Source organism: Panthera tigris, chromosome C1, assembly GCF_018350195.1.
Source record: "Panthera tigris isolate Pti1 chromosome C1, P.tigris_Pti1_mat1.1, whole genome shotgun sequence".
NCBI classification, from domain to species: Eukaryota; Metazoa; Chordata; class Mammalia; order Carnivora; family Felidae; genus Panthera; species Panthera tigris.
In genome coordinates, this window is record NC_056667.1 from 139,347,564 (window position 1) to 139,374,990 (window position 27,427).

The following is a 27,427-nucleotide window of genomic DNA, read 5'->3' on the forward strand; positions in this document are numbered from 1 at the left end:
AACTTTATTGGGAACTTTTGCTAATCTAAATATTATATTAAAAATATATTTCTTTTTGTATCAAATCCAGACATTCTTTGATTCCTGATATTGTAAGGTGAAAATTTCAGCATTCTTAACACTTCCTTACTCTACTTTCTACTATACTTGGGTAGTTGGACAAAATAGTGGATGAAATTGGAATTTTAAATTTGAATTTTAGATAAACAACTGATTTTTTAGTGTAAGTATGTCCCAACTTTGTATAAATTCATTTGTCGGTAGATAAAGTAACATTTAATTAATTAGACATGAGAAAGATGAATATATTGGGGGATTCAAAAATAAGATAACCAATTTACCTGTATAACCCCCAAAGTCTTAGGAGTTTGGGGTGCCAGATACTTCTATATTGGGTTTAGGAGATAAAGCTAAAATCAGAAAGATTGGTGGAAATTATGTTTAATCTAAGGAGTAGCTAGACTCCCAGATCACCTCCCTAAGTCATCATGGCCAGACTAACTCCCAAGTCAGAATAATTTCTCAGCAGAAGAAATGAAGTTTCCATTTCTGGCACAGTTGATCTAAAAACAGTTAATTTAGGGATAGCAAGCAAAACTAAGCATAGGGTGTGGCCCTGAATTCGATACAAGAAGATTGAATGAAAATCTATGTTCTGTAGTGGGAGTCTAACAGCAGCTTTTTCCCTTTTGACTCAGAACGCTGATGGCAGCACCACTAAGAAGTAGCCTAGAGAGTTCCTATCCTGTGCTCAAAAGACTGGCTCAAAACAGAAGGTTTACAAAACTATCACATGTCAAGTGAAAGAGCATGGTCCCCTCTTTATTGCTCATGGTAAGAGCTATCAATCCACAATTTTTTTCCTCCCCCAAACAGAGTTGTAGAACATCACTTGTCAATATAAATTGTTGGCCAGGGAAAATCAAACATTAGAATTTCCTAATGCAGAAGGCAAAGACCAAAATGAACAAGTAGAAAAGGGGGACTCAGAGGAAACAAAGTTGATAAGGAAAGAGAATAAAACTTAAAAAGCAAAAAACCTTTCTGCACTACCTGGGGTGGGGTTCATATGACATTGTTTTGCATTCCCGTTGTAACTTAAAGGGAAACTTTCAGATGTTTTCACAATGTTCAGAGCCCCTGATGCCCTGAAAATGAAGCACAAGGATGTCCTCAAACTCCTTGCAGCAGGAACCCACTTAGGTGGCAATGACCTTGACTTCAAAATGGTATCGTACATCTACAGGAAAAAAAAAGTGATAATATCTACATCATAAATCTGAAGAGAACCTGGGAGAAGCTTCTGCTGGCAGCTTGTGCCATTGTTGCATTGAAAATCTGGCTGATGTCAGTGTCATTTCATCCAGGAATACTGGCCAGTGAGTTGTGCTGAAGTTTGCTTCTACTACTGGAGCCATTTCTATTGCTGGCCATTTCACTCCTGCAAACTTCACTAACCAAATCCAGGCAGCCTGCTGGGAGCCAAGACTCCTGGTGGTTACTGATCCCAGAGCCGACTACCAGCCTCTCACAGAGGCATCTTATGCTAACTGGCCTGCCATTGTTCTGTGTAACACAGACTCTCCTCTGCGCTATGTGTACCTTGCTATCCCTTGCAACAACAAGGGATCTCACTCAGTGGCTTTGATGTAGATGCTGGCCTGAGAAGTTCTGCATATGTGTGGCACCATTTCCCATGAACAACCATGGGATGTCATGCTTGGTCTCTACTTCTTCAGAGGTCCTGAGGAGATTGAAAAGGAAGAGCAGGCTGTTACTAAAAAGGCTGTGACCAAGGAGGAATTTCTGGGTGAATGGACCACGCCAGCTCCTGAGTTTACTGCTACTCAGTCTGAAGTTGCAGACTGGTCTGAAGGCATACAGGTGCCCTCTGTGCCTAGTCAGCAGTTCCCTTCTGAAGACTGAAGTGCTCAGCCTGCCACTGAAGACTGGTCTGCAGCTCCCACTGCTCAGGCCACTGAATGGGTATAGAACAACCACTGAGTGGTCTTAAGCTGCTCTTCAACAAAGGCAAATAAGGTGGAAATAAGGTTAACAAAAAATAAACAGTTTCTAAATGAGAAGAAGAAGAGGAAGAAGAAGGAGAAGAAGAAAGAAGGAGAAGAGGAAAAGTAAGGAGAAGAAGAAGAGGAAGAGGAAGAAGCTACAAGTAAAATTTTCAGTAAGATAAGACATTGCATTTGAAACAAGAACAAGATATTTTTCAAGGGAGCATCTCTTGAACAAGAAAGAACTCTTTCAAAATACAAACAGGATAAGGATAAACCTTAAAATCAGTAAAATGTTTGGAATATGTACTTGAGGCAGTCTTCCCAGAGGTAACATCAAAAGACAAAAGTATGAAAACTTGGAAGAAAAGCTAGGAAAATAAAAGGTACAACTAATGAATAATATGAATCTGTTCCAAAAGGTAAAGCTAATGAATAATCTGAATTCCAAAAAAGAGAATAGAACAAAGTGTAAAAAATTACGAGGTAATAAATTTCCTAAATCTAATGGGCATGTTTTCAGATTGAAAGAGCTCACAAGGAACCTAGAAAAAAAATCCACAAAAAAAACCCAAAAAACAAAAAACAAAAAAACCCACACTAACACTGGAGAAATGGGTCATGAAATTTCAGAACATCAGTGATGAAGAAAATTAAGGTCTGGGGCATCTGGGTGGCTCAGTTGGTTGAGTGCCTGACTCTTGATTTCGGCTCAGGTCATAGTCTTGCTGTTCATGGGTTCAAGCCCCATGTTGGGCTCTGCACTGACAGTGCAGAGCCTGCTTGGGATTCTCTCTCTCTCTCCCTCTCTCTGCCTCTCCCTCTTTCTACCTACCCCTCTTCCTCTCTCTCTGCTCCCCCCAAATTAAATAAACTTAAAAAAATAAAATAAAATCTCTTAAAAAAAGAAAGAAAAAGTAAAGAAAGGTCTGAAAAACTGAGAGAGTAAAAGAAAGAAAGGAAGAAAACAGAGGAAAAAGAGGGAAGAGAAAATCACACCATTATAGTTCAAATATCAACCTCTTTTCAGCTTTTCAACAGAAACATCAAAACCTAGAAAACAGTAGAGTACTGAATTAGAATCCTAAGGAAAAATAATTTCCAACCTAGAATACTATACTCAGCTAAACTATCAATCAAATGTGAAGGCAGAAAGAAAATGAAAATATTTTCAGACATGCAATGTCTCAAAAACTTACTTCCCATGAAGCTTTTCTCAGGAAGTCACTAAAAAATGTGCTAGTAACAAAGGGGGGTAAACTAAGGAAGAGTAAAACATGGGATCTGAGTCACAGGGAATAAACAGAAGGATGATGAAGAGAATTTCAAGATAATGGTGAAGAAAAGTCAAGAAAACAGTTTCTCAGCAAGTCCAAATTGGAGAGGAGACAATCTCCCAGAAAAACCAAATGTTTACAATGAAGGGAACATAATTATAATATCTGGGTGAGCTCTAATGTAGTTATAATGATATATGTATTAAATATTAATTTGATAAAAATTATAACATAATTAGACTGAGAAGATGGCAATAAGTTAAGAGAGGGAAAGAGAAAAGTGGAGGCTTGTAGAAAGACTCAAATTCTCTTCTTGTATCATTGGAATGCATTAGATAATACAAAAAATGGAAAAGTCAAGACATAGATATGTAATATTTTGTTTATAAGTAAGAAGTGAGTAGCAGAAAAAACAAAAAGAGATGAAAATGATTACTTGTGATGATCAGGACTTTGGCATAGGGAAAAATGCAGCAAAAAACCAGCTTTTTTTTTTCTTTTGTTACCTATAAAGGTATTTGTCTTTAAAATTATGTGTATGTATTACTTTAATAAATGAATATAATATATAATAAATGAACAAATAACAATGTAGTGAATAAACAGATAAGAGTGTTAATATTCATTTTCTTACAGACAGGAAGAAAAGAAAGAATGAAATAAAGCCAAATGAATACAGTAAAAGAAAGCATCAGATTACCTGCAAGTATGGGAACATGGACATTTGACAGCTTAGTGGAAAGGTGATAATATTTTTCTGGAACACGTCACATAGTGCAATTTGTAAACTAATGAGAAACAGAAAGTAAACTGAATGTGTCAGCGTTCCTTTTTTAGTGCTCACAGTACTAAGGCCTTTGTGGAGAATACTAATAGGCTTGTGTATTGGATTCTTGTTGGAAGTGGAAAGGCAGAGACACCACCAGGATACCTCTCTGCTTGTAGGAGCCATAGACACAGATACTCAGACTTGCTGCATTGTATCCTTCTCTAACATGGTTTTTAAAAGCCTAGAAAATAGGTCACCACTGAAATGAAATCTTCATCAATGCCCTTTGCAAACTAACACAATTCTTCAGGACTCTACAATTTGGAGTGATCATGAAGCATCACACAAAGACTTGGCTTTGTTTGCTGAAGTCTTGAGATAAATGAAAATAATCAGAAGGAAGAGGGGAAAAAAGCTGTGTATATATATGTGTATATATATATATATATATATATATACACATATATATACACACACACATATATACATATATATGTTTTTATTTATTTATTTTTATTTATTTATTTTGAGAGCGAGAGAGAGCATCCACAGGAGGGGCAGAGAGAGAGAGAGAGAGAGAGAGAGAGAGAGAACTCCAAGCAGGCTGCTCACTATCAGCACAGAGTCCTACACGGGGCTCGATCTCACAAATAACAATATCATGACCTGAGACGAAATCAAGTTGGACACTTAACGGATTGAGCCACCCAGGTGCCCAAAACCTATATATTTTTTTTATGTCTGTTATGGGATAGGCCTTAAGACACTTCCATGTACCTTATATCATACAGTCTTCCCCAAGGCAATGGGAATTAAATATAGTACTGATACACATATGGCAAAGAAAAGTAACTCTTAGATTTCCAGGAGATATCACAGCTTTATTAAGCAGGTGCTGAGCTCAGTAGAATTCAATATTTCATAGGGTTAGTAAGATACTACTAGCAATGTAAAGTTAAGCTACACTAATAAAATTATGGAATCCAGATCAAGGAAGATACTGGTTTCACTTTACTTTGTCAGGGTCATACCACATTTGGAGTGTTATGGGGTTTAACACAAACCCCAACTTGTTAAGTTGGGACACAAGCTGAATAAAGAAACAATGACTGTGAGGAGAATCAAAACCAAATTGTGAGGATAAATCAGCATTCACATGTTACATATGTTATGTTCAGATGAGAAACATTTAGAAGAACCAAGGAGTTAATCCTGGAAGAAGGAAGACTTATTGGAGCACATTATGACTACCTTTTAAGTATTCTTGTTTAGAAGGAATATATTTTATTCTGAATTGCTTCTAAGACTGGATAGATAGACACACAGAAGTTATAGGAAGAGCCTGATGGAGTAATTTCTAATAAATGGTGAGTGAGAGACAAATTACAAATTCTCACAAATTACTTACTGACCCTTTGTTGGAAATGTTTAAGTAACAATCAGATGATCATCAGTTAAACACTTTGAGAGAGGATCCCCACACTGGAATAGAGATTGTGCCAATTGCGATGTAAAATCAGATCTAGGTCTAATATTCTAGGTACTTAGATATGTCAGTTTTAATATTCGGTCTCCAAATACTGATTGTTCAATAAATAAACATTGGCCATATCCTGTATGTCAGAAAACAAAATGGGCATTGTCTTACCGACTGCAATGTTACATCCAGCAGAAGGGCTAATAATTAAGCAGATAATTATAGAAATAATTAATTTTAATTGTAATGAACATTATGAAGAAGTAAAGAATATTATGGCAATATATAACGCACACTCTAATTTAGTTAGGAGGGACAGGGAAGATTTCATTAAGGAAGTGATGTTTAAGCAGAGACCCAAAGGTTAAGTTAGACTACTTAGGAAACGACTCCAGATTCAGGGTTGAGGTTCATTAAAGTGTCGTGGATTAGGAAACTATATATACTGAAACAAAAGATTCTAACTTAACACTCAACCAATCTTACAAATGTCCTTTAGCATCTCCCTTGTTTATTGGTGTGTGATTGATATTGTCTGAAGGTTGCTTTTCTGCTTTATGGGAAGTCCTCTGCTCAGAACCTAGTTGTTTTGCTTTGCGTTCATACTTTGGGAACTTTTAGTTTGATTGATTTTGTTGTTGTTGACTCTGACTAACACTAGGACCTACTACTCTATATTTGTAGGAACTCAGATAAGTCAGATTCTGGATTATATGCCACAGAGGCAAGTGGGTTTGCATTCCTGCCCTTGATTTTAGAGCTAAAAATACTGTGGTTTAAATGCCACCTGCAAAACAAAGAAGTGAGTGAAAAATGGCTCTAGGAATAAATGAACTCATCCTTCTCTGGAGTGTATTTCAGAAACCTACAGAGTAAAATCTTTCATCTAAATTAAAGATGGACCCTCACAAAACTTCAAAGAGTTTGATGGTATGAAAGGAGTAGCCAGGGCCTATGAAGTGCTGGTGAATAATTACAATCTGAGATTTATTGGTGACTACTCTTGTGTCCTTAAAAGGTTGGCTGACCAGATAAAACCAGGCATTGGCTAGAGGGAGGACTCTTGAGCCTCTCTATCTTTTGAAGTTTCTAAGGAGTCTTCCAAGGGGAAAATCAGCATTCACATGCTATATAGGAAGATCTTTACATAGACCTAATGGACTCAACTGCCTCAGGATTCTTCATTTGACAATGTCCGATTCAGTGGCTGAGAAATGTCATTATGCTTTAGATCTTAGGGTTATCCATCATGCCTGCTAAGAGTTGAATGGAACATTCTTATGTTTGTGAGATATGTTATTGAATCTACAGTGTTGGTTAATTTTAGATCAGTTCAACAAAAAAATCATTTTACAATGGCATTTGACACAGACCTTATCAGGGATTGTGTAATCAAAGAGTGTCACCTATAACATGAATATGTGGAAATTCTTGAGTGAGTTTTCATAGCTTTGAGCAGTTCTCATAGTGTGACTCAAGGTAAGACACTCAGGTAGTGGCTTTTATTTAATAACTAGGATGGTGAGGTTTCTAAATGCTATGAGCATAGAGTAATCACCAGGTCCTTTCAATAATAGAGCTTACAAATGTGGTCTTCAAGTTATATAACTAAGTATCAAATTGTCACACTAAAATTGAAAGCTGAGCATTTTGTCAGTGACACCTTTTGTCTTCACTCCAAAATCTTGACTTTAGTTTTTGAAAGAATTGCTTGTTTGCATAATACTACCCTAGAAAAGATAGTTTATGAATGAAACAAACTGGTCACTTCAATTTATCTTGAATATTGATAAACAAGATAAAACAGGAAATGTGGAGAAGAAAATTTTGAAGACTTATTTATCTCAGTCAGTTATTCCAGGTCAATTATTGGGTTTTGAGCAATTCAAGCATAATCTATAAAGACCACAAGACATATGGAATAAAAGATCCCAAGATGGCAGAATAAAACACCTTTAAATTAAGAGAAACAAAATTTAGAGAAAACAATAATAAATTCTCAAAGAATTTATTATAGAAAATATGTAACATCCGTGCATAAGGTACAGTTTATAGACTGTCTAAAGATTATTCCCACTTCTAATCACTTATTGTACATTATAGACATGTATTTTTCAATATATACTAAATATATTCTCAATATATTATTGAAAAATAATAGCTCATATTTATTGAGAGTTTACTATGCTCTTGGCACAGCTAAACTGTTTACATATATCATCTCACTTACATTCACAACACCTTTATGAGGTAGGCACTATTGTGATTTCCATTATGTATGAAGAAAGTGCTTCTTAGAGGGGGAGGAAATAATCCAAGGTCTCTACAGCTAGCAAGTGTTAAAGACAGAATTTGGAATAAGGCTTTCTGAGTTCAGAGGCTGGCTCTTAATCTCAAAATGTACTGCTGGCTATATAGCAACACAGCTGACTGAAAAACAATGAATTCGAACAACTTGTCTCCTTTGCACACCCTTAAACAGCTAGTTTGCTTTTAAAGTGATTTCTCGTTTTTTTGAATTGTCTCTGAACTGAGTATTTTGAAATTTTGCAGACATTGGTACAAATCATACCCCGATCTACGTGAAGTAAGATCACAGGTGGTGTTCCTGTATGAGTCAGGGGATGTTGAGAATTCTGGAGGTAATATCTGGACTTTAATGTGACATTGGTAGGTTAATTGTGACTGGAGGCTATGATTCCTTTTATTAATTGCTTTATTGTCTGGTTTACATTAGACCTGAAGACCAGGTGGATGGTGACTTGTAACAGGTAAATGAAGAATTTAGGGGGAGAAATCATGAGCATACTTTTAGGAACAATTGGGTAATCAAGTTAGAGTTTTTAGCATGGAGACTTTCCTTTTTCAACAGTCTCTTCCCTGAAATGTACCATTCCTCTGGCACCTTATAGCTTTCAGAAACATGGTATAATTTATTTTCAAAGACCTGCTTGCTAGGTTAGAGGAGGTCAAGAGCCTTGAGAGTGAAGAGGACATCCAGGTAGAGAGAGAGAAGAAAATCTGGCAGGCAGAGTTAGCCCCAGCAATACAAAGGAGAAATCAGAGCAATAATGTGATGTTTGAACAAGTTACATAAATTATTCAAGTTCCTCATTTTCTGGATATGTTTTTCTTTTCCACTGCATGATTTTAACTTTTTTAATATATTTTTACCCAAGTGGTTTTGATTGGAAGTTTATTTACACAGACAGGTCTAATGTCGAGTACTTGCATTCTTCTGCAGTTTTCAAGTTTGATTACCCATTGACAGAATCTTGACACCTAAATGAATGTTGAAGGAATAAGGTAAAGTTGTTGGTTTTCCCCTCAGATACTCTTTTCATTGTGGTAATATGTAGTATGATGTCCTTGGGCAAGGAAACAATTTGCCTTGATATTCCACGGGAGTAAAATTATTTTTGATTGGGCATTGTTAATTTCTCAAATCTATAAGAAATTTAAACCTCACTCTTGAATTAAGTGGTGAATGACAAAAATATTTTGACACATATGAATGAAGTTTTTGATTCAAAGACTAGGTTCATGCAAGGGTCATTATTTTCTTAATTTTTCATTAGAGTGTCCAACTTAATGGTTATGTATCAATGTAACACAGGATCCAAAGGCAAAAATAACAGTCCATATGCCCAATTCTAGTATAACACACACCAGTAGTACAATGTCTGCTGTGTGGAAAGATTGAGAAAGTTTCTTAATCAAATTTCTTACAAATCTTTGATGTCTGCTTATTTATTTTCTGAGAGCAGCAGCCTCTTCATGTTTGATGTCCCAATAGCAAGAGCCTGTTTCTGTTGAGTTGGATTATAGAAAGAGAGGTATGCTTACAGGGAAGCCCAGCTGGATGTATCCAGCTTTGCTGCCTTCGTTTCTTTCATCCTAGAAGAGAAAAGAAGACGAAGAGCAATCATAGAATTGGTAATTGTATATTGGCAGAGTCTCAAATGATATTTATTCTATTATACTCACTTGCAACCAGAGGATTCATTTTTGCAGCAGAAGGAAGGTGGATAGCATGCAAATGCTTGGATTAAACATGCTGTAATGCTTCGAAACCCTGACCATCGGTCTCTGTGTTGTTTGTAGACATATTTTGCAGCTGTTACATTGGTGCTTATTTAGAACAATTAGTAAGAAAAACTAAAGTGATTTGCTTGATTGTAGTTTCCTACCAAATATTTGAATAGGTATCAGGTGACTATTAGGATGGAAGGAAAAAGTGCAAAAGTTTAGAATTTGGCCATGTTCCCACAACTGTTAAGTTTAAACAATCTTGGTACTGTGTTCAGTCTCTTAAATCTTATGGGTCTGATATTTCTTCACTTTTTATGAGAAGAGAATTAGATTAATTGTTAGGGGATGTCACTGGAGGACCTTAGGTTAAGGGTTTTTTTTTTTAATTTTTTTCTTGGAAAGGAATGGAACTGGCAGGGACAAGGTCAGTTTTATATTATGTCTGATGACAATTTCCAGGAAATTTGGTTAGTCAAACAATATGGATTCTTGGTCTCTATTGTAATTTGCCAAAAGGGATGCCCCCCCATGGAAATTGTTACATTTGTTTTTATAATATTGGCATCTGTAAGTTCTTCATGGTACAAGGAATAAAATCTTGAGAAGGAGGCTGAAAAGATCTAAATCCTGAGATCCAGCAAATGGGAAACATTCTTTTCCACAATTGGAAAGTCTAATTGCCCTTATTATATATACTGGATGGTAAGAAAAATCATTCCAGTAGTGAGAGAGGATTTATGAATTCAACCTACTTAATGGACTCTGATGAGACTGGACTTGATTTTCATTCACATATTGTAATTTAAAATGATATTCTTAGGAAATCAGCAATTTATCATAAACTTCAAAAACCTGAGACATTCAAATTAGAATAAGGAGGGTATTCATTCATGCAGCAAATATTTACTGAGCACCTTATAAAGGCCAGACACAAAGTATTTGTAAGACAAATTGAGCACGATAAACATACTCTCATTTTATTTTATTTTTTTTAATTTTTAACGTTTATTTATTTTTGAGACAGAGAGAGACAGAGCATGAATGGGGGAGGGTCAGAGAGAGGGAGACACAGAATCCGAAACAGGCTCCGGGCTCTGAGCTGTCAGCACAGGGGGCCGATGCGGGGCTCGAACTTACGGACCTCGAGATCTGACCTGAGCCGAAGTCGGCGCTCAACCGACTGAGCCACCCAGGCGCCCCAAACATACTCTCATTTTCATGGAACTTTCACCTTAGTGCAAAATAATGGGAAACTATTTTGGAAAACTTATGGATAACTCTCAGCAGGCCATGCAATCAAGATATTTTCCTGTTGTTTGGTATGTGCTCATTTAGATCCATGAAAATTCTGTGTTTCTGATTTACTTGTGCTAACATTAGCTTTTTAGTCAGACGTTGTTTGATGTTGGGTCTTGAACTAAGATTACTTATGAAAGAATAAATTTATAATAGTGACTTTATTTGTTCTAACACCTAGGCTAATTAATTGCAAGTATTAATTAAATTTCTTTCCTGTCTTCATAGAATTTAGCATATCCTAGATATTCATGATTATACAAAGGTATATCAGTCTGCCCTTTTTAAATTTACTTTGCTCCTTTTAAGGACATACAATCTGCTTTGAGCCCATTAATTGTGCAAGATCTTGCTAATAAATTTGGAACTGACTAGTCATACATAATGTTTAGCAAACATACAGATTATGCCTATGTGTTCAAAGTGAGGTAACAACTCTGACAGTTATATTGTTCCTGCAATTAGTGCAAACCGTAAGTTTTCCATGGAGTGATGAGTCATTAGTTAGTTGTTAGCTCTGCTACAACTAATTATTTTACAAAAATAAAATATCAAAAATTGTGAATGTTCTAATTTCTAAGATAAATTAGAAGAGTCAAGATTAGCCTTATAGCAATTCCATTAGTTATTATGCATTATGATATACTTTCTTGAGAGGAAGAGAAAGATATAGAATTACATATAAATCCAGATCTGCCCATTGGGAGGGGTTTGTATATGTGACTTGAATTTGTCCCACGTTTCTGATAGAAGCATGTGTGATAGACTTTGGCTCAGGCAGGACTAGAATACTAGTACTAGAAAATCTGCTTTTCTGACTGCCGTATAGCCCCTACCTCCACCAATATGCTCTCTTTCACATTGTTCTGAAAAATTTCTCTCAATAGTTTTCAGAGAATATTCACCATTCAGACTCAGCAGGTAAAATGGCTGATAGAAAAATTCCCATTGCAAACAGAAAATGTTTTTTTCTTTTCCTTTTTTTTAAATTGAAGTATAATGATCATGCAATGTTATATTAGTTTTAGGTGCATAATATAATAATTCAACAATTCTATACACTAATTGGTGCTCATAATGGTAAGTATACTTTTAATCCCCTTCAGTTACTTCACCCATTCCCCCACCTGCCTCCCCTCTGGTAACTATCAGTTTATTCTTTATAGTTAAGAGTCTGGTTTTTTTGTTTTTTGTTCTTTATTTGTTCATTTGTTTTGTTTCTTAAATTGCACATGAGTGAAATCATATATTATTTGACTTTCTCTGACTGATTTCACTTAGCATTATACTTTCTAGATCCATCCATGTTGTTGCAAATGGCAAATTCTCATTCTTCTTTTATTACTAATATTCCATTGTGTGTATGTATTTAGTTATAAATTTTATAAATTTATATTATATATTTATATTTATATTATATTTACAAATTTATATATAATACATATATATTACTAATATTCCATTGTGTATGTATATATGTGTGTATATATCTCACATCTCTATCCATTCATCTATGGAAGGGCACTCAGGTTTCTTCCATACCTTGGCTGTTATAAATAATGCTGCAATAAATGTAGGGGTGCATTTATCTTTTCAAATTAGTATGTTTGTTTATTTTAGGTAAATAACCCAGTAGTGGAATTACTGGATCATATGGTAATTCTATTTTTAACTTTTTTGAGGAACCTCTGTACTGTTTTCTTCTATAGTGGCTACAACAATTTACGTTCCCACCAACAGTGCAAGGGTTCCTTTTTCTCCACATCCTTTCCATCACTTGTTATTTGTCTTTATTATTCTAGTCATTCTTACAGGTGTAAGGTGATATCTCATTTTGGTTTCAATTTGTATTTCCCCAATGATTAGTGATATTGAGCATCTTTTCATGTGTCGGTTGGCCATCTGTATGTCTTCTTTGGAAAAATGTCTATTCAGGTCCTCTGCCCATTTTTTAATCAGATTATTTTTTTGATGTTGAGTTATATTTCTTTTATATTTTGCACCCCTTAATGGGTATATCATTTGCAAATATTTTTTTCCTTTTTGGTAGGTTGCCTTTTTGTTTTGTTGATGGTTTTGTTTGTTCATGATGATGAAAATGGCTGACAGAAGAATCCCATTGCACACAGTAGACGTTTTAATTAATACATTTCAAAACTTCTATTTAACTACCATATTTACCTCTTGATTTAGATAGATTTCAATTTTTTTTTCTTTTTTTGGTCTGGTGGTCCTTTGTCTGTATTGTAAGCTGTCTCAAATCCTTTTTGGGAACAGGTTACTGGTTGTTGTAACAGTCAGAATTTAGTCAGCAAGACAGAAACTACTCTAAGTTTCAAATAGAGGGCATTTACTACAGATAATTAATAACATAGGTGACAGAAGAACTAAAAACCCAACAGAGAAAGGAGGAAACAGCAAAATCAGCAGCAGCAGGAAACAGCTACCATACCTGGGTTTAAAAGAATAGGATGAATGGAGGGGAGGTAGCTCACCAGACCTTAGATGCCAAGGGCATCTAACGTTAACTATCTAGTAGAAGCTGCAGCAATTCATGCCACTGGAATTACTACTTTGGAAAAAAGAGCGCAAAATATCCTATTTCTCCTATTTCTCCCACCATGCCCTCACCCCTCATCTCCTGACAGTATCTCCTTTGTCAAGACCAGAAGCCTGCACACCCAGGACTTGGAAACACAGTCTGCAGGGTCAATATCCTAGTGACATAGGACAAAAGAAGGATGAAAACTGGATTTGTAAGCAAACAAAGCCAAAGAAGTTTTGAGTCAATCAATCCCAACAATCTTTTATTTATATGTGAATTTTCCTCCAGAGAAAATAAAGTGATTGGTGCTAATTTAAAAATTAGCATGATAGGGGCGCCTGGGTGGCTCAGTGGTTGAGGGTCAGACTTTGGCTCAGGTCATGATCTCCTGGTTCATGAGTTCAAGCCCCACATTGGGCTTGCTGCTGTCAGTGCAGAGCCCGCTTCAGATCCTCTGTCTCCCTCTCTGCCCCTCCCCTGCTCTCTCTCTATATATCAAAAATAAACATTTAAAAAAATTAGCATTGTATACTTTGATTAGCTTTCAAAACTCTTGAAGTATCAAAAAAGAAATATCTTCAAAGTATCCAGTTATCAAGAGGTGAACTGCAAGTTTTATTCACCTACTCTTTACCATAGCATTTTGTTAGCTGAATGTAAAACCCAGAGAAGGGGTTACTGGGAGAACTTGTGTTAACTTCTTTTTCCCCTGAGAATGGTTAGAGAAAAGTTAGAGGTATCAGGTTAAGTTATTCTAAATGCAATTCTTCTTGGAATCTGATGTTTCTTTACAGATGACCATTCTAGCACTATAAATTCATAAGTGATATCTATTAAATTTATAATTCTTTCATTATTAGATACTTATTTCCAGATAGAAATCAATCAGTTGGACTTAAAGGACTTAGGAGGTGCTCTGGAAAATAGAGAAGTATATACAAAACCTGGCTGGATTTGCAACCTTCTTAGTACGATGTAACAAAGCAATAAGTAGGTGTTCATGTCTAGAGATTTCCAGAATGCAAAGCAGGTTAGAATGATCCTCAGAGCTTATTTATATGGAGAAAAAATACTTCTTATTACTGTAACAAGAAAAGACATACCCTACAAAGCAAAATATCATCAAATTCAATGTGATGCTTTGGACACCCATACAACTCCAATTGTTCTCTGTTCAGATAATTACCTTGCTTAGGAATTTGGTTATATTCAGAAAAAAATCCTCAGATCTTCTTCATTTACTGATAAAAGACTTTGGTCACATGTCTTCAAAAATGGAATAAAGCGTGAATACGTTTTCCTGCAAGAATGACCTTATTTTATTAGAATCAACTTATTTTACTAGAATTTTATTTAAAACAAAATTCTAACCACAGTTGATATATAAAATGGTTTTATTCTCTCTCCTTACCTTTTTATCATCTTCCTTTTTGCAACCTATGTATACTCTAGAAAACTTGATTTACTTAATCATCATCATTATTATATTTATATATAAGAATATATAATTTTCTTATTATTGTCTAGTTTCCAGGTAGTGGGCAGTGACTTTGGTATTTCTCTATAGGTTTCTTTGTAAAGAAGAATTATTCTAGACATTTAGCATTTTTCTGTCAAATATTGATCCCATAGTCATTCGCTAGAGAGTATAGGAATTTTTCCACTCTGGTCAGCTTGAAGTGAGAATGGTATCAGTGCCTATCTCATAGTGATGCTATGATAGTTAACATTTGTAAAGAACTCAGACTAGTGCTTGACACATGGTCAATGCTGAAGTTCTTGGTGAATAAATAAATCCATAAATAAGTAAATCTCTATTCTATCCATGCATATTAATTTCCATCTTCATTGTAGAGCTATGATATTCTCTCTGTTTGAATCCCCACCCCTCTTTCTATTTATCTAAGTCCTGTGGTTCTTTAAGAACTTGTTCAGATTCTACCTATTAACACTTTTGTAACAACTCCTGCATCTGCTGACTTCATCTTTCTCTTACACCTTACTGCACTTACACACAAATACAGTATGTGTTTTTATTTAGCCCTTACCTTTGGTTGTTATCCAGGAGAGAGCATTGGAGTTCCTGGACAGCTTTTCTAAAATATATATCCCTGGGACAAATCTCCAGAGTTTTTAGATTCAGTAAGTACTGGCTGGCACTAAAAACATATACATTTTGATTAAAGCTCTCCAGTAAAACTGAAAGAGGCCCCTAGTTAAATACAATGATAAAAAAAATTATCTCTTGGAGTATGTGCATTTCTTTTCTCAATGAGACTATAAATTTCTTGAGGACACGGACCATGCTTTGTTTTTCTTGTGTGTCTTCCCACAGTGCTGGAAACATGACCACTACTGAATAACACTCTTCTTTCTTGTTTGACAGAAAGATGTCTGAGTGCGGGACCTAGGATATGAATTGTCAAGGGATGTGGAGGAACAAAGAGATCCACAGATGGATCATTCAACTCCTGCCACAATTATGCTGTGTAATGAGGAGCCATAAAACCTCGGTGACATACAGTAAGTGTTTATTTATATTTCTGGAATCAATAGGAATAGACTAGGGTCTCTGCTGAGCTTACCTGGGCTTACTCACACGCTTGGGTGTTTGGGAGGTCAGCTTGCTGCTGACTGGGCCCACTTTATTGTCTGCAGTTCAATAGCTGACCTATGCATCTGTGAATTGGCTCTTTCCACATAACTTTGATGCTCCTTCTGGGACCATTAGGCTAGTCAAGGCAAATTTATCATGGAAAAGAGGACAAGAGAGCAAGCCCAGATGTGTAAGCCCATTTAAAGCCTCTATTCGCAATGCATTGGCCAAAGCAAGTCACGTGCTAAAAAGCCCATTCATGGAAGGAGGGTACAGCAGTTATATGGCAAAAATTATAGACGGCATGAAGTGGGAAGAACTGATGGCATTTTTCCCCAACCACCACAATGGGGCTTTTGTTAATGTGTCTTCTGAGCAAAACCTACTCTAATGCCTTACTGAAGGTCAATTTTTGTTGTATATAATCACAGTCAGGATGTTTTTAAAGCAATCTTACCACCCCTGAGTAAGCAGGCAAGTAATCTTATTCAGAGAAAAAAAAATTGCAAATAAAGGATCATGCTAATGCCACATCATTTGCCATTAAATAGAGAAATATCACCTTGTATTTCACAGACTTGACACCACCTGGGTAATATGTCACACTTCATTAAACAAGAACATCAAATGCAGAAAACAAAATATTTGTTGTTCAATAGGATTATTTACTACTTGAACAAGGTTTGAGAGATTGTCAACACGATGTGTTTGAATTCAGGAAATTAAACCAAGAACTGTGACTGGAAAAATCTTAAAAATACCACAAATTTATTTTTAAATGATTCAGCATCTTTTTGTCACTTGTGATTTGAACACTGGTTCCATCTTTATCACCTACGGTGCTGTATAGTGCACTGTTGCAAAACAACCAGGCAGTCTATCATGGAAGTTCAATTTAGTGTTGCCAGTGAGTCATCTGGGGTCTGAGAGTTTGTGCTAAGTTCCTCAGCTTTCAGTAAGGCCACACCATCTCTTTGTGTGAAGGGCCTCCTCTCTCAAAGAGCCAGAAAATTATAACATTGCAAAGCAATTACGTATAATTCATCACCCAAATAATAGCTAAATTACTATGACCATTTTCTAAATTAATGTGCTGATTTTCCATTTTTGATTCTTGCTCTCAAGGTAGGTACTTCAATAACTCTTAGAAGCAGGATTGGTCAGCAATACAAACATTATATAACTGTAGTAAGGGAAATTGTTTTCCATTCCTGCTTTGTTCTTACTCTGTCATGGGATTTTAGGTAAATCACTTAACTGATCAATGTTCTTATCTATAAAAGCAGACAATTTGGGTAAATGAATAGCAAGGATCTTTGCCTATGTAGCCAAATAATAGAGAGTCTGAAGTAAACTCTGAGTCAGATAAACATCTTTGTTCATATAAGAGAACACTGTGTAGCAGCATCCTGCTTATATTAAAGGTGTTAGGCTAAGTTTTGCTCAGTTTTCCTTTCTAGAAAGGAAAGACATTATCTTGTATAATAAAGAAAATAAAAGAGCACACAGACACATACTAAGATGTGGGCTTATGCAGTATACCTAGTAGAGTTCATTGTTATCACCTTGTACTGATGGAGATTTTGTGATGGCTACAGAAATAAATGAGACAAATTGGGATTTTGATATAACTAAAAGGTTTCTTCTGAACCTTTCTGATTGCTAGAGAAGAAAAAACCAGAGAGGCCTAATAAGCTCTTTCTCTGCCAAGTGGAGATATTTTAGAATCTTACGTGAGTGTGATTGTAATGGAGCTAGAGAACAGGCCCCTTTTCCTGGAAAGTCAAGAGGGACAGCATTCCACAGCACTGAGGACCTCCTCTCTCTTGCACACATACAAATATAATCACCCAGTCTAACTCTGAGTAACACAGCAGCAGTGGGAGCAGGCTGGTTGTAAAGGGAGGCCTTCAAGAAAGTGGAGGTTAAAGGCTCAGTTTTACTTTCTTAAATAGTTCTAACATTGTAGCCTCCCTTTTAGTCACAAAAAGGGAGTAGTTGCTTTGGAATTTGGAGAAAAGCTTAAGTTCCTCTACATACTTTTTGATAGACCTTTGTAGCTGCTGCTACTTGTAGCAAAGAAAACTTAGCAAGCACTTGGTCAAGCTAAGCTGGGCCTAGATACCATATGATTAAGTGAAGTTGTCAGGATGGTTCTACAAGAGCATGAGGAACACCACCAGGCCCTGAACTTGGGACCAGCCTGTATTAACCTTGGGGGAAGTGAAGGTTGTAATGGGAATGAAGCCAGTGGCAGATAATTAATTATTTCAAAATGTTTATTTTCAACAGACTTTGAATCTTGGTGTCTTGTATATGGATAAACAGGCAATACTTGGAAAAGCACAGTGCCATGAATGTTTAATAGCCAAATGATATCTTGATGTCAAAGCTTCTTATAGGTACATGCATTTTTAACTTGATTTGACTGCCACAGTGAGACAAGCTAAAATTGAAGCACAGTTATTTTCAGGACTTAGGAATCTAAAAATTCAAACTGCATGGTATCGTCTTAGGATGGGACAAAGTCATTCCTGTAACAGTAAAATGGAGAAAGCATGTAAAAAATGGATAATTGATGCCTAGATTTATAATTTGGTGTTTATGTATTACAAGGATCATCAAGATATTCAAAAAGAAAAGGGAATAACGTACTTTTTACGAGATATCCTGTCTATGAAGATTAGTGTTCTAATTTGCATAGAAAAATTGGGGTCCTGTTTTCATAAAAAGAAAATTGTGACCAAACACAGCAAGAACATTTGATTGTGTGACTAATGCTTTGGACTACAGTTTCCCTATCAGAAAACTAGCCTGAGACCCATCTATTGCTGGGAATATATTTAATTACATGACAGGTTTTAATTAGATAGGACCATTCAGCCTTCTTAGTCTCCATCTTTATCTCTCCATGAGCCGTTTCTCCATTAGAAGGATGCAATAGCCATAATTATTCCAGTTATCCTAAAGAGAATGTTTTAAAATACAGTAGTTAGCTGTCAAAAAGAGAAGGCTAATTTCCAGTTATGAGGGCATTTTCCCAATGGAAATCTTCCTTTCATTCTGGGGAGACATTTTTGTGTCTGTTTCTGGCTTTATTTGGCTCAGTTTTCTCCTTCTTCAAGAGCTAAGTTCTCCCTTGTAATTGTTTAGAATTAAACAAATTCCTCAATTCCAGAAAATTTTCTAGCTGTTTTTAGCTGTAGCCAAACTCTCTATATTACCTAAATAAGTACCTAAAATATGACACATGTAATAAAAATGCTGAGCCAGAGACATAATGGAACCAAATAATTTGAAAGTATTTCCCATAATGTGGGGAATTTTAATAAGTGTGAAGTTTAAAAAAATCAGTGTTCAAATATTTGGGCAATTATGGGCTAAATGAATAGATTTCTTTAGGAATTATCAGATTGTTTACTCTACTGATAGAATAAGCTCATTGGCAGCAGACTTCCAGATCTTTCTACTTCTATTGTACTTTCATGACAGGGGGAAGCATAGGGGAGAGTCTTTACATTTGGATAATTAGTAATATCACACTTTTGTTTTCTCTGAAGCCAGCACATGACAATATATTCCCTCTATGTCCATGATTAAAAAGTTTAAAAATGTTCCTGAGGTTCCCATTGTAAAGGAGAAAGGAGACCCTATTTTGTATGAATGCCAGCATATGTTGGGTTTTAAGCTTGTGAAAATGAGCCAGATACATGCAGATGCACAATGTCTAAGTTTTGGCTTCTCAGCCTTTACTTTTTAGATAGAAATGTCATAGCCCAGTAGGCAAAGAACTGTTGATAAAATTTTAGCATTAAAAAATTATATTTGAGGGGTACCTGGGTAGCTCAGTCGGTGAAGTGTCTGACTTCAGCTCAGGTCACGATCGCGGGGTCTGTGAGTCCGAGCCCCGCATTGGCCTCTGTGCTGACAGCTCAGAACCTGGAGCTTGCTTCAGATTCTGTGTCTCCCTCTCTCTGCCCCCCCCCCTTCCCTCTCTCTCTCTCTCTCTCAAAAATAAATGAAAACATTAGAAAAAAATTTTAAAAATTAAAAAAAAATTTATACTTGAAAATTAGTTGCTTATTTGACATCGTGCTAAGATTAGAGCATATATTATTGAACTGATTATTTGGTAGGTATATCCTAGAAATGGTAATCTATATAATATTTGGTTTTAATTCATGTTATTATCTTACTTGTTAACCCTTAACTCAAGATACCATCATCTCTTTCCTGGCCAATTGCAATCACCTTCTGCTGTTCTCCCCGCTTCTATCCATGTCCCACCGCAGACTATTCCTTACCTAGTAGCCAGTGTGATTCATTTAACAACATAAGACAGATAGTATCCCTCTGCTGCTCTAAATCATCAGATGGCTCCCTGTGGTAGACAGAAATGTAAGATGGCCCCAGAGTTTCCCACCCCTTCATGTACATACTCTGTGTGATTATTTGCAATAATATTTCCTTGAATATGAAAGACAGGATTTCACTCTCAAAATGTTATACGGCAAAATGGATTTTTTTAGATGCAATTAAGGTACCAAATTGGTTGACCTGAGTTAAAAGGGAGATTTTCCTAGGTAGGCTTGACCTAATGGTGTGAGACCTTTAGAGGAGTCTAGGTCTTCCCAGAGGTCAAAGAGATTTGATGTCAGTGCAACATCTTCCTGCTGTGCTGAAAGAAAGCAACCATGTTGTGAGTTGGAGGGGCAGCGGGGGAGAGGGTGTGCATTTGGCCAAGATCTGTGGGTAGCTTCCAATTGCTCTGACTGATGTTTGACTGACATGCAGCAAGAAAATAGGGACCTCAGTACAACAACTACAGGGAGATGAATTTTGCCAACATCCTGAATGAGATGGGAAGAGGATCACAATTCTCAGATGAGATCATAGCCCCTGCCAATATCTTCTTTTCAGCCTAAGAAGGCTGTGAGCAGGGAACCCAGCTATGGCATGCCCAGACTCCCGACCCACAGAAATTGTTAAGATATTGAATTTGTGTTGTTTTAAGATTATAGCAATTTGTTATGTAGGAAACGAATATACTTTCCAGCTGTCACTGAAGAAAAAATAAAATGAGTAAGGATTGAGTAAAGATTTCGCTTTCTGCTGCCACACTGGGCTCTTAACTGTTCCTGGAACACTCCAGCATGCTCCTGCCTTAGGGCCTCTGTTCTTATCCCCCCTTCCTGGAGGTTCCTGCCCCAGCATATCCACGGATCTTTCACTCATCATTCAGGTGCCTATCAGAGAGCTCCTTCCTGGTTACCTAGATTAGTCAGGATAGGCTAGGTTTTGCTATGCCAAAAAACAATCCTCATATTCAATGACTTAAAATGAAAAAAAAGTTTGCTTTTCATTTCCCTCTATGTCTAATTTGGATCAGGAAGAGTTTTGCTCATCATGGGCATGAGGGACCCAGACAGATGGAGATTCCAACATTTTGTAATGACATTATTTCAGCTTTTTTTTGATGAGTATTAGCATAATATGTATTTCTCTATTCCTTTACTCCCCCCATCCCTTTACTTTTAATATGTTTGTGTCTTTATATTTAAAGTGGCTTTCTTGTAGATAATATATAGTTGGGTCTTGTGGGATTTTTTATCTGATATGTCAGTCTCTATTTTTTAATTGGTATATTTAGATCATTGATAGCTGAAGTTATTATGGATATAGTTGGATCAATACATCCCATATTTGTTACTATTTTCTATTTTCTATACACTGTCCTTGTTCCTCATTTTATTCTTTTATTCTGTTTTGTTTTGGTTTTGGTCTTCCTTCTTTTTCTGCCTTCTCTGGTTTTACTATGTATTCCTCTTTTAACATATCAATTGAATTATTTTTAACATGTTTTTAGTACTCAAGTTTGCAATATACATTTACAACTAATACAAATCCACTTTCAAATAACTGTATATCATTTCAAGTACAAGTACCTTATAATAGAATATTTTCAGTTCCTTCCCTATCTTATGAAATTGCTGTCATTCACTTCACTTATCCATAAGCTATATTACCAAACACATTGTTGCTATTATTATTTTGAAAAAACTGTTATCTGTTAGATAAATTAAGAATAAGAAAATTAAAAGATACTGTTTTGCCTTCATTTATTCCTTCTCCAATACTATTTCTTTCTTTATGTAGATCTGAGCTTCTGACATCTCATTTTCCTCCTTTCTGAAGAATTTCTGTTTTACATGTGTTGGAAAGCAGGTTTACTGGTGACAACTGTCCTCAATTTTTGTTTGTCTAAGGAAGTCTTACTTCTCCTTCACTTTTGAAGGGAAATTTCGCTAGATACAGGTTGGATCTAGGTTGATGGTTGGGTTTTTTGTTTTTTAACATTTTAAATATTTCACTTCACTGTCTTCTTGTGTGCCTGGTTTCTGAAGAAGTCTGATGTAATTTTTATTCTTGCTCCCCTATAGGTAAGGTGTTTTATTCTTTGGCTTCTTTCAATATTTTTTCTTTCTTTGTCTTTGATTTTCTGCAATTTGAATATGATATGCTTAGGTATTTATTTTTTTATCACATATTTATTCTGCTTAGTATTCTCTGAGATTTCTTGACCTTTGGTTTAGTGTCTATTATTAATTTTGGAAAATTCTCAGTCATTATTGCTTGAAGTATTTCTTCTGTTTCTTTCTTCTCCTTCCAGTATTCCTATCATTAGTATGTTACACCTTTTGTAATTGTCCCACAGTTTTTGGGTAGTCTGTTCTATCTTTTTATTACTTTTTCTCATTGCATTTCTCATTGCATTTTGGAAGTTTCTATTGACATTTATTCATGTTTACTGATCCTTTCCTTGGAATTATGCAGTCATTGATGAGCATATCAAAGGTGTTTTTCATTTCTGTTAGTTTGGATTTCTAGCATTTCCTTTTGATTCTTTCTTAGGGTTTTTATCTCTGCTTACATTACCCATGTTTTCTTGCATGATGTACATTTTTCCCAGTATAACTCTTAGCGTATTAATCATAGTTGCTTTAAATTCTAGTCTAATATTCCCACATCTCTGCTATGTCTGTATCTGTTCTGATGCTTACTCTGTCTCTTCAAACTGTGTTTCTTTTTCTTTTAGTATGCCTGTAATAGACCTTTATTTAGTGTGAGGTTTTGTATTTATTTGGCTACAAGTTAGGTGGTGATTATTGTTTGCTGTAGCTGTAGGTATCAGAGGCTAAAATTTCCTCCTTGGTGTCCTTGTTTTCGTCTCCCCTTTTGTCTTCAGTTTTCCCTAAAGAGTTCCTAAATGTAGTCTGAGGCATGCACTTCTTTCCATAGTATCCACTTATATTATACAGGAGCCGTCCTGATGCTATGATAGGATGTGGGAGGAAGGAAAGCATTCCATAATTCTGTACTTTGGTTTAGGTCATTAATGAGCCTGTGCTGTGCCCCTGGGATGCGATCTTTACAAGTGCTTCTCAGTCCTTCAACCTGCTAGTTAGTTGAAGTGGGAAAGCTAAAGGGGGATGGAGTTGGGTATTCTCCTTCTTCCAGGTCAGTTAAGTCCTGGTAAAACTCAAGTCAATTAGGCTCTGGTAAAATAGTTCCTCTTGAGGGCATGCCTTGTGAATAAAAACAGGTTGCTCTGGGTATATTTCAAAATGGCTCATTTTCCTTCTCCCTTTTAGAAAATATCAGGGAAGTTTTCCCTGATCATCACTGTGAGAACCTGGTAGAGTTCCTATCGGTAAAACTCACTGAAGTGCAGTAGTTCTCTAAAAACTGAGCATCCTGGGTTTTTGTTTTTGTTGTTGTTGTTTTTTTTAAACTCTCTCACTTGTCCGTATTGATGCTCCAGCAATTCTATCAATTACCATTTAGGTTTCCTACCTTGATATCGGTTCTGATGGAGGTTCCTACTTGGAGGTTTCTGCTCCGGTAAGTGGCAATTCTCTATATCCACCTGTCTCTTCCATTTTGGGGACAGTTCTTTGCCCTGTGACCTCAATTCTCTGTAGAATCTAAGAAGAGTTGTTGATTTTTGGTTCAGTTTTTTTTTTCTTATTGTGTGGACGAAAGTGATGGCTTCTAAGATTTTTACTTGCCAGACTAGAAACTAGAAGTTGCTACTTTTTCAACATGAGACTTAAAGCTCTGCCACAGCAGAAGGAAACATCTTAGAGAATTGCGTGGTGGCTCCTAAATTCTCCAGCTTGACAGTGACATGTCATTTCTATTCATATTTCATTGGCTAAAGCAAGTCAGTGATTTTAAAATGTGAGTAAATATAACCCTCTAGTGTTCCTAGAAGATGAGCATTAGGAATACTGGAGAAACATTATTAATGGTGAACAGAGCATTCTATAGAAGATAGTATTTCCAACTCCATTTACCACTTTATGTCTTCTTTCTAGCACTTTATAATACTATATTATGTCATACATAAGATATTATAAAGAAACCTATTATGGTAAATACTCTGTTTATTATTTGTCTCTCCTCTCTTACCCCCACCAAAGTGAGGATCACGGGAACAGGAACTTTGTCTGTTCTAGTCACTTTTTATCCCCTAAACCCAGAATATCTAGTACTCAATAGATATTTGGTAAATGAATTAATGAGTGCATATTGTTTTAACCTTGGGAGCCCAGAAAAATGAACCCTTCCTTGAACTCTTTATCTCGGCCAAATCTGGCCCAGAGGCTATCTTTCCAATAGGAATGTAGCTACAAAAACCTTGTGCAGAGTGCTTGTCAGGCTAACTGGGCATAGCCTTTGCTATTAGGCAACAAAGAAAGAATGAAAGAGGCTCAGAAGTTCCCAGGAACATGGTGATTGCTATTTGAAGGTGAGAGTATACACAATCTGAGGGAAAATGAGGTTTGAAAATGAATTTAGGCTTTTAAACAATGCAGGCAAAAAGTGTTGATAACTTGAAAAACAGGTAAATTCTCAATTGAAAAATCTTCTTATCTCAGGTTTATGTTCATAATCAGGGATATGCAGCTCTCATTCCTCACTGGAAACCAAAAAGCTAAATCACCTTTTAAATATGAAATTTAGATACAATGCTTGGAACATCCTCCTCAAAGAGCGGACCTGCCAGATCCTGTGCTGGTTGAAATGTGGGCTTCTTGCTGGTTCAGGCACACTGTCTTTGTGCTTTTTTAGGCTTATTGTTCACTCTGAGCTTAATGAGTTCATTCAGGCATGTAATGAAGAACAACACTATCACACAAACAATTCACTGAAGTCCAAAGATATGGTGATTTTATCAATTATATTATTCAGTTAGAGTAAATTTGCAATTTATTAAAAATACATAGATTGAGTGGCATCTGGAGTACTGTTGTGTTGACACCCGTGGTTTTCACAGCTATGCTATAAAACAAAATCTGGAATTGATGGCGTTTGATACAGTCAGTGTAAAGCTTTTGTCTCTCTACTTGCTAGAGGAAATAGATGAGAGCAATGCAGTTGTGGATCACAGGCCCTCTGGTGTGAAATTCATCCTACCTAAGCTGAGAACATTTGATGGCCAAAGGCATGGACTCCCATGGCAAATGATTTTCATTTTCACCTCCACTAGCTTTGGCTAATGGGAAGAACACAAGGCTAGAAGGCAGGTGAACTCCACTGGTTATTCAAGAGTTACTTGATCTAAGCAAATCACTTGCTTTTTTTTTCTCTTTTTTTCTGTTTTATACTAAAGTCTTTTATGGAATTTTCAGAGTGTGTGTGTGTATATATATATATATATATATATATATATATATATATATAAAATCTTATTTAATCTTACAGCAGCTCAGTGAGGTTAGCTGGTCAAGTATTCTCACTTGCATTTCTACATAAGAGACACTGTTACTTGGAGATTTGAGTGGGAAAGAGTTCAGAGATTTTGACCCTAAGGCCAATGTTTTTTGTTTTTGTTTTTACCATTATACAGCAATGATGCTCTGGACCTCAGTTTCTTCATTTCAAACCAAGGATAAATACACTTAGTTTGTTAACTTAAGTTGTGATGATGACAAGAGATAGTTGAATTTTTAAATGTTGTGACTATGCAAAGCTTTATGTAGTTGGAAAATTATCATCTTGCTTGTGTTAAGTCCAAGGGCTCTTCCTTAGACCATAAAACCTTCTTCTCCACATTCTTCTACAAAAAATGTTCAACAGTGATAACATGTGTATAGACCCCTGGAATTTACCATTGAAAACATTTAAATTGTTTTAATGTTTATTTATTTTTAGAGACAGAGCACAAGCAGGGGAGGGGAAGGGAGAGAGGGAGACACAGAATCTGAAGCAGGTTCCCGGGCTCTGAGCTGTCAGCACAGAGCCCAATGTGGGACTCAAACTCAGAACCGTGAGATCATGACCTGAGCTGAAGTCGGACGCTCAACCTACTGAGCTTGAGCTACCCAGGTGCCCCGATCTGGGGCTCTCTTAAAGGAAGAGTGGAAGGTCATTAAAAAGCAGCCAAATAGGGGTGCCTGGGTGGCTCAGTCCGTTAAGTGTCCGACTTTACCTCAGGTCACGATCTGGCAGTCCGTGAGTTCGAGCCCCGCGTGGGGCTCTGGGCTGATGGGTCAGAGCCTGGAGCCTGCTTCCGATTCTGTGTCTCCTTCTCTCTCTGCCCCTCCCCTGTTCATGCTCTGTCTCTCTCTGTCTCAAAAATAAATAAAACGTTTAAAAAATTTAAAAAAAGCAGCCAAATAGAACTCAGATTTGGCTCTCTGTAGCGACAGATATCAATTTTTAAAAATTATGTTAACTTGTTGATTTGCTTCAATGCTATTCTGTTTATTTTCTAGCTCATTGATAAACATCATCCTCTTACTTTTGACTAAGCTTTGCTACATGTAGCCATGATTTTCAAGGACAGAAGTACAAAGATAAATAACTTTTATATTTCAAAATATGTTATCACTGATTCATTTTTCTTTTTTTAACTTTATTTATTTTTGAGAAAGAGAGAGTGCAAGCAAGGGAGGGACAGAGATGGGGGGAACAGAGGATCTGAAGTAGGCTCCATGCTGAGAGCAGAGAACCTGATGCAGGGCTCAAACTCATGAACCGTGGATCATGACCTGAGCTAAAGTCGGACACTTAACTGACTGAGCCACCCAGGTGCCCATGACTGATTATTTTTTCAAGTATATAGAGCAGGATTTGGAAAACTTTTTCTGCAAAGGACCAGCATTTGAAGGACATGTGTTTTTGTCACTAATACTGTTTTTTTTTTCACTAATACTGTTTTAATGTACAAAAATAACCATAAATAGTATGTAAGTGGATGAGCATGTCCCAATAAAACTTTATTTATGGACACTGAAATATGAGTTTCATATAATTTTTTCATGTTATGAAAATTATTCTTCTCTTGATTTTTTTTCCAACCATTCAAAAATGGAAAAACCATTCTTAGCTCATCAGCTGTACAAAAACAGGTGATCTGG

General features: G+C 36.2%; 1 long non-coding RNA gene and 1 pseudogene across 1 annotated transcript; both read left to right on the plus strand.

Moving 5' to 3' along the window:
- The first annotated feature begins 708 nt into the window (after positions 1-708).
- On the plus strand, positions 709-23,901 carry LOC122240919. The gene is made up of 4 exons (XR_006220712.1): positions 709-834; positions 3,923-4,029; positions 15,792-15,928; positions 23,847-23,901. It is a non-coding gene; the product is annotated as an uncharacterized LOC122240919 (long non-coding RNA).
- On the plus strand, positions 1,128-2,014 carry LOC102969729 (annotated as a pseudogene).
- Positions 23,902-27,427: the final 3,526 nt, after the last annotated feature.